Genomic DNA, 18,374 nt, shown 5'->3' with positions numbered 1-18,374 from the left:
AAGGAGCAAAGGATAACGTGCACTAAACCTTGGTAAAGACAATGATTAGTTGTATCATGCATGTTTGTGTGATCACCTCGTTTGTTTATTGTCGCAAAAATTTGAAGAGGTATATTTATCTCTGACAGTTGACCATTTTTGTAGCTTGTCGCGTGTGAGAATGTAGTTGGTAATACTCAAAGAAATTTCCATTCATTCATCAATTTTAGTTTTGCTTTGTTCGAAGATGTCAATAACGACGCCCTCTACGAAACTATGGAAGGAGCGCAGTGTTACCACAACGGCAGCAGCACCCAATGTCGCGGTATGGGGAACTGTTGCGGTCAGAATGCTGCGTGTTCATGCGCTACAGAGAGCGGCTCAATCGCATGCACCTGCGAACCTGGATACACCGGGGACGGCTTTGACTGCAATGGTAAGAAAAATGTGCAAATGATGTTTACTACGTCATCAGACTTGGGACGGTACACATCTATTTGCTTGAAAGTGCACGAGATCTCTAAACATTCACTTAATGGAAATTATAAAGTTCTTACCAGACTGAAATTCTTTATTCCTAAAAGAATTTCGTTGGTTGTTTGAGAGACAAAGAGAAAGAGAGAGAGAGAGAGAGAGAGGGGGGGGGGGAGAGGAGGAGAGGGGTGGGTTGTTTTTGCTAGTCTTATAAGAATATTATGCATTTTTTATGTATTATATACACTCGCGCTCGCGCGCACACACACACACCATATTATATAATGTGCTCTATAATGTTTGAGCGTGTGTTCGTAAGTACAATAATCTAATATGTATGTATGAGTTAGGCCTACATAGGTCTTATCATACGTAGGTTTTTTTTTATATATATAACAACTCCATTGGCTTGCAAAACACCCGTTTCATCATTTTTTTAATCTTCACTCCTTATATATAACATTATTTTGCTTACACAACATGCAAAATACCCATGTTTTTTATCGTTAAGGCACACACACACGCACAAACAAACAAACAAACAAAATATAGGCGCAAAAGTAACGCACATGCGCGGTAAACACGATAACAATTGGTGGCGCTCTCTTTAGCTTGCCCGCAGGATACGTACAAGTCGTCGTATGGCAACCATCCGTGTACCCCGTGCCCACCCCTCTCCTCAACAGTCTCCACCGCCAGCACGGACAGCATGGACTGCCAGTGTGACCCGGGTTACGTAGAGAACACCGGTATGAACGGAAGCAGCTGCCAACGTGAGTTTCCTTCTATCATTATTTTGGTCTAATTTGTTCAAAATTTGATTTTGTACATGGAATGACTTTTCTGGTTCTATGACATTTGCTCCTGCAACAGTATAACTGATCCCATGAAATATCTGCCCGCGAAGCCCAACATGTAAATCCTACCCTTAAACACAGCCCTAACCCTAATCTAATCCATGGTGTCAAACTGAACCTGAAACCCTATCACAACCTTTACCCTATCCTAAGTCCTTGGAGAAAATAAGACCAGAGCAATTGTCGCAGGAGCAAATGTCCTGCCCCTGACTTTTGCTGTTAGAACCGAAGACATCGAGATGCAAAAGTATCACAATGTTACTGTTCAAGAGCCTTTCATGATCTTAATTATACATGATAATGTCCTATTTGTGAAAATATACCTGATTATAAAAAGAAAGATATTAAGGCTTACTAAATAATATTATATAGCCTGTTAGTCTGCTGTGAAATCAGTCAAAGTGTCTAGTAATAATTATGTGCATGGGTATTGCACACACAATGTGTGTGTGATAGATACTTAGTAGTAGATTTAAGCACATGACCACTAAGAAAAAAAAGAATACGAAGTTAATAGTCAGATGTCAGATGGTGACATATCTAATTTGTATGAATCGGAGATTTGTAAGATGATCTATCCTTATCACAAAATGTTTTCTGCTCAGCTGTTGAGTGCCCAGCGTTCAACTTTACCGTCAACGACGCATCAATATTGATGATACCTCACGACTGTCAGAACACATTCGACAGCGTCTGCTCGTTTCAGTGCAAACAGGGATACCGGATCGTGGGTGCAGACACGAGTTCCCGTTGCCTGGAAACCGGGGAATGGTCGGCCACGCCCCCTACGTGTGAGAGTAAGTGCACCGTTGAAAATGTTTCTTCATGATGGGTGTTGTTTTCTATCTAACTGAAATTGACCAATCATTATGTCCCATTGTTACTAGGAAATGTTGATTATTTAGAGCATAAGGAAAATTAAGCCATCGAAGGGACGATTGTGTTTTACTCGTTATAGTATACGTTTCTTGAAACAAAGAAATAAGCCTTCACATATCCCACTTGCCAAAACTTGTTATAGATCTATGATATAGTTGAATCTTCTTATATATACGAATTATATACAATATAAATATAAATATACATGTAATGATATATATCCATGTGTGTAGGCCCTATATGTATACAGTTTTTATGCAATGTTTATTTCAATCTTGTGATTCATCTGATTGTATCATCATCAGTATTGTGGGTTGATAGCCTTGTAACATCTAATCAGATTCAGCTCTAGACTCGAGTCCGCCGGGTCGCCACTTAAACAAACAAGTGCATTTACAGTCAAATTGGGACATGCTTTGGCGATGAATGCCAGATTTGTAAGGTAAAATATATTCTTCTGTCTTATCGAATGTTTTCTGCTAAGTTGTTGAGTGCCCAGCGTTCAATATTACCGTCAACGACACGTCCATAATGATGATACCCCCCGACTGCCAGAACACATTCGACAGCACCTGTACGTTTCAGTGCAAACAGGGATACCGGATCGTGGGTGCAGACACGAGTTCCCGTTGCCTGGAAACCGGGGAATGGTCGGCCACGCCCCCTACGTGTGAGAGTGAGTGTACAGATGAAAATGTTTCTTCATGATGGTTGTGGTACTATCTAGGTGGAATTGACTTATCTTTATGTCACATTGTGACAACAAGATACTGATTGTTTAAAGCAAACAAGGACAGTAGAACCCTCGAAAGGCAATCACATTTTACTTAAGTTGCATATAGGATATGTTTCTTGAAATAAAAAAAAAATCTGTAAGCCTTCCAAATGTCACACTTGTCAACACTTGCTGCAGACAGATAGATTATACTTTTACAGTTTAATGTACCGTCAAGTAGTGATAGCTACGTCAGATAGCATCAAATTCGGCAGGCGCTTACTCAATCTTGTTCGTGTAAGAAATACTCACATTGTAAACTAGATAAAAAAACGTATCGTTAATCTGAATTTCGACTTCAAGTTGGAAGAGTTACCATTTCTTGGAGTATCCTCATAGTCTGTAGTGAAAATGTACGTATATTGAAGTCTTTTCAAAACCTGATATTAGTGTGACATCAAAAACAGAAATGCACCATTCCTTTGATTCATGCTCATCTCTGTAACTGTTCTTATGTGGCCAACCTCGAGCAGAAATAACTTGCAGCGCCATACCCAAGCCGGAGAACGGTGAAAGTGACTGCGACACGTATGATAATAGCATCGGGACAGCGTGTACCCTGAGATGTGACGAGGGGTACCAGCTGGAGGCTTCAGGAGTCAATACTACCACCTGTCGGGAGACGGTCCCTTCTGCCACTGCCGAATGGGACGACCCGCTTGGTGCTTGCCAAAGTGAGGAGTGATACTTACGATCTTTGTTGGAAGTACTGTAGTATTAAAGTTGTGAGAAACGTTGTATTGTTTCTTTCATTCTCCCAAAAAGCCAAACGTGTGGACAGTACATTTAAATATCTTTTCTCTTGTATATTTTAGGATTCAGAGCTAGAGAACACTTTTGATCGTATCACACTTCTGGAGAAGTGGAGCTTGCGAACAGTATGATTTATACCGAAGCTTGGTTGATGATCATTGGACTTGAGTTCGAGCCTATCCCTAGCCTTTTGCAAAGGCATCTCGCAATGATTTGTGGACGCCTTGTGGACGTCCACCACTCGCTCCATGTGCGCGAGTCCATTGCAAGCTGCCTTTGCAAAAGGTTAGCCATCCCGGGACTATTGTCTAATAGCCATGTGCTTTGTCTATAGATAAACTTTCTACTAAGGAGTACAAATGGATAAAAGCTCAATGTGAGCATAGAAAAAGTATACGTTTTGGAATGTTGATCTGGCCAATGAGTAAAGACAAGGTGTTGGAACATCGTTGCATATTCATTGGATGGGTTTTTAGAGAAAGTTGCTTGTACTTGCATTGTCAGTAGACTTTGCAAGCCTCTGAGGCATAATTCTCCCTATACACTGATACCATACATATCTTACCTACCTCTCCCCTCCCCCTCTCTCTCTCCTCTCTCAGGGATATTCTGCCAAGGTCTCACCGTTACATCTCCGATGACCATTAGACCAGCGGTCTGCCAGAGCTCTCCCAAGTACGGACAAGTTTGTTCCTATGGTTGTCAGACCGGCTACACACTGAACGGCACTGAAGAGGCCGTCATCAACATGATGTGTCTTGCGAATGGAACTTGGTCCAGCGTTCCTCCGATCGCATGTGAAGGTAAGACTTTTGAGAGCCACTGATCATTCAGTCGATTGATTGCTTGACTGACTGATTGATTGATTGATTGAATGATTGAATGATTGATTGATTGATTGAATGAATGAGTAAATGAATGAATGATTGATTGAATGAATGAATGAGTAAATGAATGATTGATTGATTGATTGATTGAATGATTGATTGATTGATTGATTGAATGAGTGAGTGAATGATTGATTGATTGATTGATTGATTGATTGGTAACTGACTGATTGATTTATAGATTGATTGAATGATTGATTGACAGAATTCTGTATTAGCTCCCCTCGTTGCTCTTAATGAGAGTCAAGGTATTCATATCTATTATTACTTTTACCTTATGTATAATGATTTTTCCCTTGATTGCATCTGTAATTGCATCATTGAACGTTATATTTGTATGTGTGCATGCTTTCCTTTGCATAGTCGTGAGACATTTTGCTATCCAAAGGCTGCAAATCACGCGTTCAATAAACCATTCCAACTACCAGGGATGAGCAGAGAGTATTTCAAAATCCCGGACACTAATTCTGTGCTCATGTGTAATGTGTGTTTTGTGTAACATGTACGTCAGTAAGCTATATACGTGCAATTGCACACACACACACACTGAATCTTATAGCCCAGTGAGAGATTCATATCGTTTTCCCTATGCATAGATAACTTGCCCCCTGAAGTGATGTGCCCTAGCAGTATCAATGACACCACCGATGATTTAATGCCGACACGAGAAGTAAACTGGATGGTACCAGTGCCGACTGACAATAGCGGCATAAGGCCGGATCTTGTTGGGAGCCACGACCCGCCGCACCACTTCCATATCGGGCTTACTGTCGTAACATACGTTGCGACTGACATGGCGGGGCTCACTGCCCAGTGTAACTTCACAGTGGAAATCACAGGTAACGCTCGCAAACAGTATTCTATTCTAGAGGGTGCACCAGTTAATTTTTTGAAGTCTACAGATTGTAACGAAAACTCATTCGATGAGAATGATATTGTGTTTTGTGAGGATCAATAAAAAATATACCTTTGAATTATCCACTGAGTGAAAAAAAAACAAACAAAACGTCCATAATGCCTGACAGATATCCACCAATGGGTTGATTCGTATTCCGAATTCCCAGTTGTTACGAATCTTTATTCATAATATAAACATTTCCAAAGTCTATTAATGATTCGTCTAAACTATTAACAGTCAATGTGAATAAGATATTATGCTTTATCCATCAAGGGGAAGACGAAAGATGCAAGCATGTAATCATGGTAATAGTACCTCTTAGCGAGTACCACCTGATTAGTAGTCGGACAATCTTGTGGCAAGAATGTTTTTACATGATGTACAAATAACAATTGCTATGATAATTATGTGTCATAGCCAATTACATTGTCGTCGTTGTTCTGGACCCCATCTCATAAAAAGTTGATGATTATGATAGCAACTCTTGCTGGAATGGCAATTGTCATGGTAACGAGAAGAATCCAGCTTCTTGATTGGCTGTTGCTGTTGGAAGTTGCCATTCCAGCAAGAGTTGCAATCCTAATATCTTTCATGAAATGGGACCCTATAGTTTTGTATTCATATCATGTTAAGGGATAACTTTGTAATCTTTCTCGTAACCACGGTAACACAGATGAAGAAAAACCCAGAGTATTGACCTGTCCAGGTGACATCACCAAAAATGCTACGTTGCCCACTGTCAACGTCACTTGGAATGACCCAGTGTTTGAAGACAATTCCGGTAACACGATCACCACCCCTCCTGAGAACGTTTCCGGTTCAGCTTTTCCGACTGGCGAGCATAAGATCATATACACGGCAACCGATCCGTCCCAAAACAAGCAGACGTGCGAGTTTACCGTGAGCGTCAGGGGTAAATAAAACTCACAGAAGTTTATCAACTATTTGCAGAATTCCCACTATATCTTTACAGTTGAATATTAATATATATGTATATATCTATCAATCTCTCTCTCTCTATGTATGTATGTATGTATGTATGATATATATATATATATATATATATATATATATATATATATATATATATTATACGTATATACAACTGCCGAATGAGATGGCCAGCTTGGTGCTTGCCAAAGTGAGGAGTGAGGTAAAACTTTTGAGAGTCACTGATCATTCAAATGATTGATTGATTGATTGATTGATTGATTGATTGATTGGTTGATTAGTTGATTGACTGATTAATATAATTTTTCATTTGCTCCTCCTTGTTGTTCTTGATAAGAGTCAATATATTCATATCTGTTATTAATTTTAACATACGTATTATGAATTGTACTTTCATGATTGCATCTGTATAATAATTGATTTAATGAACGTTATATCTATATGTGTCCATGCTTTTCCTTTGCATAGTTGTGAGAAATTCTGCAATCCAAAGGCTGCAAATCACGCGTTCAATAAACCATTCCAATTAGCAGGGATGAGCAGAGAGTATTTCAAAATCCCGGACACTAATTCTGTGCTCATGTGTAATGTGTGTTTTGTGTAATATGTACGTCAGTAAGCTATATACGTGCAATTGCACACACACACACACACACACACACACACACACACACTGAATCTTATAGCCCAGTGAGAGATTCATATCATTTTCCCTATGCATAGATAACTTGCCCCCTGAAGTGATGTGCCCTAGCAGTATCAATGACACCACCGATAATTTAATGCCGACACGAGAAGTAAACTGGACGGTACCTGTGCCGACTGACAATAGCGGCATAAGACCTGATCTTGTTGGGAGCCACAACCCGCCGCACCACTTCCATGTCGGGCTTACTGTCGTAACGTACGTTGCGACTGACATGGCGGGGCTCACTGCCCAGTGTAACTTCACAGTGGAAATCACAGGTAACGCTCGCAAACAGCATTCTATTCTAGAGGGTGCACCAGTTAATCTTTTGAAGTCTACAGATTGTAACGAAAACTCATTCGATGAGAGCGCTATTGTGTTTTGTGAGGATCAATGAAAAAAAAAACCTTTGAATTATCCACTGAGTGAAAAAACAAATTGTCCATAATGCCTGACAGATATCCACCAATGGGTTGATTCGTATTCCGAATTCCCAGTTGTTACGAATCTTTTATTCATAATATAAATCTTTCCAAAGTCTATTAATGATTCGTCTAAACTATTTATAGTCAAGTTGAATAAGATATTATGCTTTATCCATCAAGGGGAAGACGAAAGATGCAAGCATGTAATCATGGTAGTACCTCTTAGCGAGTACCACCTGATTAGTAGTCGGACAATCTTGTAGCAAGAATATTTTTACATGATGTACAAATAACAATTGCTATAATAATTATGTGTCATAGCCAATTACATTGTCGTCGTTGTTCTGGACCCCATCTCATAAAAAGTTGATGATTATGATAGCAACTCTTGCTGGAATGGCAATTGTCATGGTAACGAGAAGAATCCAGCTTCTTGATTGGCTGTTGCTGTTGGAAGTTGCCATTCCAGCAAGAGTTGCCATCCTAATATCTTTCATGAAATGGGACCCTATAGTTTTGTATTCATATCATGTTAAGGGATAACTTTGTAATCTTTCTCGTAACCATGGTAACACAGATGAAGAAAAACCCAGAGTATTGACCTGTTCAGGTGACATCACCAAAAATGCTACGTTGCCCACTGTCAACGTCACTTGGAATGACCCAGTGTTTGAAGACAATTCCGGTAACACAATCATCACCCCTCCTGAGAACGTTTCCGGTTCAGCTCTTCCGATTGGCGAGCATAAGATCATATACACGGCAACCGATCCGTCCCAAAACAAGGAGACGTGCGAGTTTACCGTGAGCGTCAGGGGTAAATAAAACTCACAGAAGTTTATCAACTATTTGCAGAATTCCCACTATATCTTTACAGTTGAATATTAATATATATGTATATATCTATCAATCTTTCTCTCTCTCTCTCTCTCTCCCTATGTATGTATTTATATATGATATATGTATATATATATATATATATATATATATATATATATATATATATATATATATTTTGAAACAAGGAAGGAAAAACTGACCAGAAACAATTGTAATAATAAATAGCGAAAACTTTGAGCAAAGAAAATGGGTTTTCATCGGGATTCGAACCCGAGACCTCCGGATTACTAGACCGGTGCTCTACCGACTGAGCTATTGAAAGCCCTAGATCGGTGTTCGTCCCAAACCCTTAATTCTCTTTGCTCGTGTGGTCAGAAGCTATAGTGTGTGCATGTGTGCCACACACACACACACATTCAAACCTGACATAAACCCAAATGATGTAAATCAACTTTGGAATAAATGTGAGGGATCGCCGAAGCGATGCAGCTTTTTGTAATATATTTTGAAACAAGGAAGGAAAAACTGACCAGAAACAATTGTAATAATAAATAGCGAAAACTTTGAGCAAAGAAAATGGGTTTTCATCGGGATTCGAACCCGAGACCTCCGGATTACTAGACCGGTGCTCTACCGACTGAGCTATTGAAAGCCCTAGATCGGTGTTCGTCCCAAACCCTTAATTCTCTTTGCTCGTGTGGTCAGAAGCTATAGTGTGTGCATGTGTGCACAATAGCTCAGTCGGTAGAGCACCGGTCTAGTAATCCGGAGGTCTCGGGTTCGAATCCCGATGAAAACCCATTTTCTTTGCTCAAAGTTTTCGCTATATATATATATATATATATATATATATATATATATATTGTATACATATATGCAACTGCCGAATGAGATGGCCAGCTTGGTGCTTGCCAAAGTGAGGAGTGAGATAAAACTTTTGGGAGCCACTGATCATTCAAATGATTGTTTGATTGATTGATTGGTTGATTAGTTGATTGACTGATTAATATAATTTTTCATTTGCTCCTCCTTGTTGTTCTTGATGAGAGTCAATATATTCATATCTGCTATTAATTTTAACATACGTATTATGAATTGTACTTTCATGATTGCATCTGTATGATAATTGATTTAATGAACGTTATATTCATATGTGTCCACGCTTTCCCTTTGCATAGTCGTGCGAAATTCTGCAATCCAAAGGCTACAAATCACGCGTTCAATAAACCATTCAAATTAGCAGGGATGAGAAGAGAGTATTTCAAAATCCCGGACACTAAATCTGTGCTCATGTGTAATGTGTGTTTTGTGTAACATGTACGTCAGTAAGCTATATACGTGCAATTGCACACACACACACACACACACACACACACACACACACACACTGAATCTTATAGCCCAGTGAGAGATTCATATCATTTTCCCTATGCATAGATAACTTGCCCCCTGAAGTGATGTGCCCTAGCAGTATCAATGACACCACCGATAATTTAATGCCGACACGAGAAGTAAACTGGACGGTACCTGTGCCGACTGACAATAGCGGCATAAGACCTGATCTTGTTGGGAGCCACAACCCGCCGCACCACTTCCATGTCGGGCTTACTGTCGTAACGTACGTTGCGACTGACATGGCGGGGCTCACTGCCCAGTGTAACTTCACAGTGGAAATCACAGGTAACGCTCGCAAACAGCATTCTATTCTAGAGGGTGCACCAGTTAATCTTTTGAAGTCTACAGATTGTAACGAAAACTCATTCGATGAGAGCGCTATTGTGTTTTGTGAGGATCAATGAAAAAAAAAAAAAAAAAACCTTTGAATTATCCACTGAGTGAAAAAACAAATTGTCCATAATGCCTAACAGATATCCACCAATGGGTTGATTCGTATTCCGAATTCCCAGTTGTTACGAATCTTTATTCATAATATAAATCTTTCCAAAGTCTATTAATGATTCGTCTAAACTATGAACAGTCAAGGTGAATAAGATATTATGCTTTATCCATCAAGGGGAAGACGAAAGATGCAAGCATGCAATCATGGTAGTCCCTCTTAGCGAGTACCACCTGATTAGTAGTCGGACAATCTTGTAGCAAGAATATTTTTACATGATGTACAAATAACAATTGCTATAATAATTATGTGTCATAGCCAATTACATTGTCGTCGTTGTTCTGGACCCCATCTCATAAAAAGTTGATGATTATGATAGCAACTCTTGCTGGAATGGCAATTGTCATGGTAACGAGAAGAATCCAGCTTCTTGATTGGCTGTTGCTGTTGGAAGTTGCCATTCCAGCAAGAGTTGCCATCCTAATATCTTTCATGAGATGGGACCCTATAGTTTTGTATTCATATCATGTTAACGGATAACTTTGTAATCTTTCTCGTAACCATGGTAACACAGATGAAGAAAAACCCAGAGTATTGACCTGTCCAGGTGACATCACCAAAAATGCTACGTTGCCCACTGTCAACGTCACTTGGAATGACCCAGTGTTTGAAGACAATTCCGGTAACATGATCATCAACCCTCCTGAGAACGTTTCCGGTTCAGCTTTTCCGATTGGCGAGCATGAGATCATATACACGGCAACCGATCCGTCCCAAAACAAGCAGACGTGCGAGTTTACCGTGAGCGTCAGGGGTAAATACAACTCATAGGAGTTTATCAACTATTTGCAGAATTCCCACTATATCTTTACAGTTGAATATTAATATATATGTACAGTATATATCTATCAATCTATCTCTCTCTCGCTCTCTCTCTCTCTCTATGTATGTATGTATATATGATATATGTATAAATATATATATATATATATATATGTATATACATATATATATATATATATATATATATATACATACATATATATATAAATATTGTATACATAATAACCTGCCGAATGAGATGGCCAGCTTGGTGCTTGCCAAAGTGAGGAGTGAGGTAAAACTTTTGAGAGCCACTGATCATTCAAATGATTGATTGATTGGTTGATTAGTTGATTGACTGATTAATAGAATATTTCATTTGCTCCTCCTTGTTGTTCTTGATGAGAGTCAATATATTCATATCTGTTATTAATTTTAACATACGTATTATGAATTGTACTTTCATGATTGCATCTGTATAATAATTGATTTAATGAACGTTATATTCATATGTGTCCACGCTTTCCCTTTGCATAGTCGTGAGAAATTCTGCAATCCAAAGGCTGCAAATCACGCGTTCAATAAACCATTCAAATTAGCAGGGATGAGAAGAGAGTATTTCAAAATCTCGGACACTAATTCTGTGCTCATGTGTAATGTGTGTTTTGTGTAACATGTACGTCAGTAAGCTATATACGTGCAATTGCACACACACACACACACACACACACACACACTGAATCTTATAGCCCAGTGAGAGATTTATATCATTTTCCCAATGCATAGATAACTTGCCCCCTGAAGTGATGTGCCCCAGCAGTATCAATGAGACCACCGATGACTTAATGCCGACACGAGAAGTAAACTGGATGGTACCAGTGCCCACTGACAATAGCGGCATAAGGCCGGATCTTAAAGGAAGCCACAACCCGCCGCACCACTTCCATATCGGGCTTACTGTCGTAACGTACGTTGCGACTGACATGGCGGGGCTCACTGCCCAGTGTAACTTCACAGTGGAGATTACAGGTAACGCTCGCAAACAGCATTCTATTCTAGAGGGTGCACCAGTTAATCTTTTGAAGTCTACAGATTGTAACGAAAACTCATTCGATGGGATTGCTGGTGTGTTTTGTGGGGATCAATGAAAAAAAAAATCCTTTGAATTATCCACAGAGTTAAAAAAAAATGTCCATAATGCCTGACAGATATCCACCAATAGAGTTGATTAGTATCGCCGAATTCCCAGTTGTTATGAATCTATATTCATGGTATTGATATTTCCAAAGTCTATTAATGATTCGTCTAAACTATGAACAGTCAAAGTGTGTAAGATGTGATGTTTTCTCCAACAAGGGAAGACGAAAATGTAAGCATGTAATAGTACCTTTTAGCGAATACCACGTGATTAGCAGTCGGACAATCTGGTAGCAAGAAACTTTTTACATGTTGTATGAATTGCTATGTATTACAGCCAATGACATTGCCGTCGTTGTTCTGGACCCCATTTCATAAAAAGCTGATGTGATAGTAACTCTTGCTGGAATGGCAATTTTCATGGTAGAGACAAGAATCCTACTTCCTGATTGGCTGTTGCTGTTGGAAGTTGCCATTCCAGCAAGAGTTGCCATCGTGATATCTTTCATGAAATGGCACCCTGTAGTTTTATATTTATACCATTTGAAGGGATAACTTTGTAATTTTTCTTGTAACCATGGTGACACAGATGAAGAAAAACCCAGAGTATTGAACTGTGCAGATGACATCACCAAAAATACTGCGTTGCCCACTGTCAACGTCACTTGGAATGACCCAGTGTTTGAAGACAATTCCGGTAACGTGATCATTACCCCTCCTGAGAACGTCTCCGGCTCAGCTTTTCCGATTGGCGAGCATGAAATCATATACACGGCAACCGATCCGTCCAAAAACAAGCAGACGTGCGAGTTTACGGTGAGCGTCAGGGGTAAGTAAAACTCATAGGAGTTTATCTACTCTTTGCCGAATTCTATATCTTTACAGTTGAATTACCGATATAAATATCAATATATATATATATATATATATATATATATATATATATATATAAATAAATATATACATATATATATATATATATATATATATAAACAGTGCGAGAAGATGAAGCATTCACCGGACGTAGCAAGTTCAACGTGGTTTTTTATGAGAGGTCCACTAAAAAGCAAGCTTGTATGTTGTGAACCACTCAAAAAATGAACAAACTTATGAATTACTTATTTACAAATACTTATCACACTACGACAGAACAGAACAAGACAGGAGAAATACAAAAGACATGACACGACTTGACAAAAAAGACGGAAAGAATGGAGAGAGAGAGAAAGGAAAAGAAAAAAGAGAGAATGCCTACACGCTGAACTAGGGAAATGGAACAGGGGGTGATTGAAGAGGGCTGGTACTGCACGCAGCTGTGCAAGGATTTGATGGCTATTACATAATAAAACACGTAATCTATTACGTAATAATGAAGCCAGTGATCGAAAGATTGGTGGATGGATGATGAACCCTGAGGTTGATTAGATCTAACTAATAAAGAAATATATCAGAGAGGATTTAAGAGAAATGATTTCAACTTGCGCTTAAAAGAATGCAAAGAAGGGGAATTTTTTATTTCACAGCTTAATGAATTGCAAAATCTAGGACCGGTGTACATAAATGTACTCCGAGCTAATAAAGTTCTCAGGAGGGGCAAATGAAACTCATTAGATTGCCTAGTGGGATAATTATGAAAAAACTGGTTCCTTCCGTGGAAACATTGAATTGAAAATACTGGGAAGTGCATTTGCATTGTAATTAAACATAACCTGACCAAGCTGTAAAAAATACAAATCTTTAATTTTCAAAATCTTATGTTTATTAAACAGTGGCTCTGAATGGGAACGTGGCGGGACGCCACAAATAATACGAAGTTTGATGAGCACTACCCCATGCTAGGAGTCCGTAATTAAGATACGGCAAAATTAGAGAAAAATACAAGGTCAACAAAGAGGACATTGGAATATGAGACTTGAGTCTATTTATGATACCAATATTACGAGAAATTATGGTACTAATGTTAATAATGTGCGGTCTCCATGAAAGTTTATCGTCCACTGTGATACCAAGGAATTTTATATGAGATACACGTTCTAGCAGAGTGTCATCAAAAATGATATTTGTGCGCAAAGCTCCTACGGAATTGCTAAAAAGCATATACTTAGTTTTCTGGAGATTAAGTGATAATTTATTAGCTCTCATCCACTGAGTAACTTTTTTTCAATTCGGAATTAACAATGCGTACGAGAGTATCTAGATTTCGGTGAGAAAAGAAAACGTTGGAATCATCAGCAAAAAGATAAGATGATCTACAAAAGTCATTAATATAAATGATAAAAAGTAAAGGTCCTAATAAGCTACCCTGTGGGACGCCACATTCAATACATTCTAGATTTGAGTCGTTCCCGTTCAGAGATACATATTGTTTTCGATTTTGTAGGTAACTCCTGAACCACCCCAAGGCCTTCCCCCGTATTCCATAATGAGACAATTTATATAATAAAATTTCATGATTTATCGTATCGAAGGCCTTGGAGAAGTCCAGGAAGATACCAATAAGATGAGAATGATTATCAATAGTACCAATGCGCGGCGTGGTCAATAAACTTCAAAAGGGCATGAATGGTACTGTCTTTCTGACGAAACCCAAATTGAGAATTTGTAAAAACATTATGAAAATTAAGAAAATTAATTGTTATTACAAACACCAATATTTCCAAAATTTTAGATAAGGATGAAAGCAATGAAATGGGTCTATAATTACGTAAATCAAATTCATCTCCTTTTTTAAATAAAGGAAAAACCTTAGCTATTTTCATAAATTCAGGAAAAACACCACTTAGTATAGATTTATTGAAAATATGTGAAAGTGGGTCAGCAATTGATGATATAATTCCCTTTAAAATAAAATTACTTACCGGTATATCATCATAACCAGCACTTCGCTTATTATTCATTGCAGTAACATATCTATTATTTCATATTTGGTTGTTGGAACAAAAAAAAAAAAACAAACTAGAATTAGGTTGACCTAAGAATGTAGAAAAATGCGTATTTGACTGTGGTCCTTTTTCTGCCAGATTTTCCCCAATCATTGAAAAATAAGAGTTACAAATATTAACTATATCGTTAGGATCTTCAACAATTTTATTATCATGTTTTAACTTTGTGATATTTAATTTCTTTTTTGATATATTCATAGCCTGCTTCAATACCTTCCATGTATTCTTTATATCATGTTTATATTTTTCTAACTGAATCATATAATATTTCCTCTTTTCCAACCGTATAATCTTCGTTAAAATGTTTTTATACGAAGTGTATTTATGTTTTGACTTCTCAGTTTTTTTCATTTTGAATTTATAGTATAACCTATTTTTCCTATTTATTGCACGAAGAACAGATTTTGAAATCCATGGAAGTTTAGGAGACGTTTTATAATTAACTGACTTATCTTTTAATTTAGGAATATATTCATCTAAATATTTATTCATAATCCCTGAAAAATTTTCAAATGATGCATTTACATCATAATTATCATAAACACTAGACCAGTCAGCCCTATCTAAGCAAGCACCAAGACTAGCCAAATTTTTCCGGTGAAGCTCTACGTCTAAATGAAGAAAACTGAAACCTATTAACCAAATGTTTAAGATCAAAACATGTTATAATAGGGAAATGATCAGTTATATCAGATAAAATTATAACAGAATTTAAAATCTGCACAGAATTAGAAAAAAAAAATATTATCAAGGAGGGTTGCGGAGTGATTTGTAACACAAGATGGCTTCGAAATTAATGGCAAGAAAGAGGCTGACAAAAACATTTCAAGAAATTCTTGAGATGTGTTATCATCATTCTTAATCAAATCGATATTAAAATCACCCATTATGAAAATGCTTTTATTAATAAATAGGACTTTTTAATAAATTTGTCATACAATTCAAAAAATCTTTGGAAATAGAACTTAGGGGTCTATAAACAATACCAATTATAATATTCTTACTTTGCGGAATACAAATTTCCACAAACAAAGTCTCTACAATTTCATTTATTACATTTAATTCATCACAAACACTAAGTTCAAAATTTTTAGATAAATAAAAAGCGACTCCACCACCCGTCCTGTTTACTTTATTATTAACAATAAAATCATAACCATGTAATGCATATGGCAAATTAACGTCAAATGATAACCATGTTTCAGTTAAACCTATTACTGAAATTTGTTGTTTATTTTGATTATCTAATGATATCTGTAACTCATCAAAATGTTTATTAATACTCCTTATATTTAAATGTAACATGGAAAATATACTTTGTGGAAAACTTTTTGTATAATCTTTAAATTGGTCAACAGTTACATATTTAGAAGGAATTTGAGGGGAGTCATATTCAAAATCATATTCATTGTATATATCTTTTGAAGATGAGTTCACATTATTGGCAATAAGATCGTCAAAAAAAGCAGACGATTGTGACTTATTCCGACTCAATTCCGAAGGGGAACGTCTAAACAGATCAAAGAGTTCATCATCATCAAGGGAATCAAATGCTACATTAAGTCGATTAGCCATAAAAAGAGGCATAAGGTATATGAAGGCATGTCAACTGACGAGTTAGCAGAGGAATGAAAATTTTTGGCACAAAAGATGCACGAACAATTCCGGGTTCACGGATAGTACAGCGAGTAGGCAAATTCATGAAAACATAGACTTTAGGCAACATAATCAAAGAACATAGAATACATTAACAACACAGGAAGAAAGCGTACACACAAATAGTCAAAGCCTGTAAAAGAACTTTGACAGAACCAGTGCATGCATATAAACGGACATGGAGATAGAGATAGCTCCCGAATGTGGAAAAATTATTCGTATATGTTTATAGGAAATAATGATAGATTTATAAGATGAAAATATAGTGAATGCATAATAAATGCGTGTAAAAAATAAAACCCCTTTCATTTCTTGGATCATTATGTAGTATCATAATATTATCAAGGCCCGGAAGTCTAACATTCATTATACATCGTACATAAGGCTGTACATAAGGCTGCGTTCACACAGAATCAGAATAATTAAGTTAAAATAATATGCTGACATTACACAATAGCCATGTCGGACAACTGCTGAAATGAGTGAACAACATAATACTGACAGCCCTCGAAGGGGCAGACGGGGCAACAGCTGTATGTGAACTAGATACCAAGTTTACAAAAGGTGACAAGGTAATAATAAGAAAAAAAAAACACTTCATTCCAAAGTCCTAGGGAAAGCGTCATTTATTATTTGGATGCACAAATAAACCGGGCTATTGTTCGAAAAAAAGATGTACTGTATATCCCACCTTCGCTCCCGATTCAACCCTCCCGGAGTTCATCGCACTGGTTGCATATATATGGAAACTAACTTCTATTGTTTGACAAAGTGGGGAAAAAACAGTGGAATTATAGGCGCTCACTTGTAAAAAGAGCAAAAAAAAAAATATATATATAAATAAAACAAACAAAGTATTTTGCTGAGGAAGGTGAAGAGGGCGGAGGAGGGATAGACATATATTTCATGCTAGGCATGTGTCGCCAAAAAAAAAAAAAAAAAAAAAAAAAAAAATCAGCATGTAAAATGCTGAGGCTGATTTAACACAGTCCCACCTCCCTGATATACAATCCAATTCTTACTGGTTGGGCGAACTTGCGTGCAACCAAGGCAGATTAACAACCTTCTCGGTCTAGTGTTACCCTCCATTGGCTTACTAAAGAAGTGTGAAAAAATGTGAAAACAATTCTCGTGCTATGTTACATAACAAGGAGGGGTACACAGGGGTTACATAGGGGTATTCAGGACGCATCAGAATGCACATTAAAATTATAGCTGATCTGAAGGTAAGTGGCTGAGGTGACTACTCTCGATAGTTGTGGGGTGGAAATAAAGAGAACATACACGTAATGACCCTCTGGTCGTATTCTAGCTCGGATTGAAACAGATACATACGATTAAAAAAAAAAAAAAAACCAACCATGGGCATTGTGAAAAAGAATACCACTGAAAACATAATGGCCCGAATTCACGAAGGTGGTACAAATGAAACCATGGTTTAAACCATGGACAAAAACCATGGAGTGCCAAGTGTCGCACGGAATATTTCGTTACGATATTGGTCATTTCGTCGACAAAATAACCGTTTTGTTAACGAAATTATCATTTCGTGGACGAAATGTTCATTTAGTTAC

General features: G+C 37.6%; 2 non-coding genes across 2 annotated transcripts; both read right to left on the bottom strand.

Annotated features, from left to right (window-relative positions):
• Window positions 1-8,655: 8,655 nt before the first annotated feature.
• Trnat-agu (transfer RNA threonine (anticodon AGU)) lies at window positions 8,656-8,729 on the bottom strand. Its single transcript has one exon. It is a non-coding gene; the product is annotated as a tRNA-Thr (tRNA).
• A 256-nt stretch (window positions 8,730-8,985) lies between these two features.
• Trnat-agu (transfer RNA threonine (anticodon AGU)) lies at window positions 8,986-9,059 on the bottom strand. The gene has a single exon. It is a non-coding gene; the product is annotated as a tRNA-Thr (tRNA).
• Between the last annotated feature and the right edge of the window lie 9,315 nt (window positions 9,060-18,374).

This window comes from Diadema setosum, chromosome 11 (genome assembly GCF_964275005.1).
Source record: "Diadema setosum chromosome 11, eeDiaSeto1, whole genome shotgun sequence".
Lineage (NCBI taxonomy): Eukaryota > Metazoa > Echinodermata > Echinoidea > Diadematoida > Diadematidae > Diadema > Diadema setosum.
Note: the sequence above shows the minus strand (reverse complement) of the source record. Positions and strands in the feature narration are given on the sequence as shown.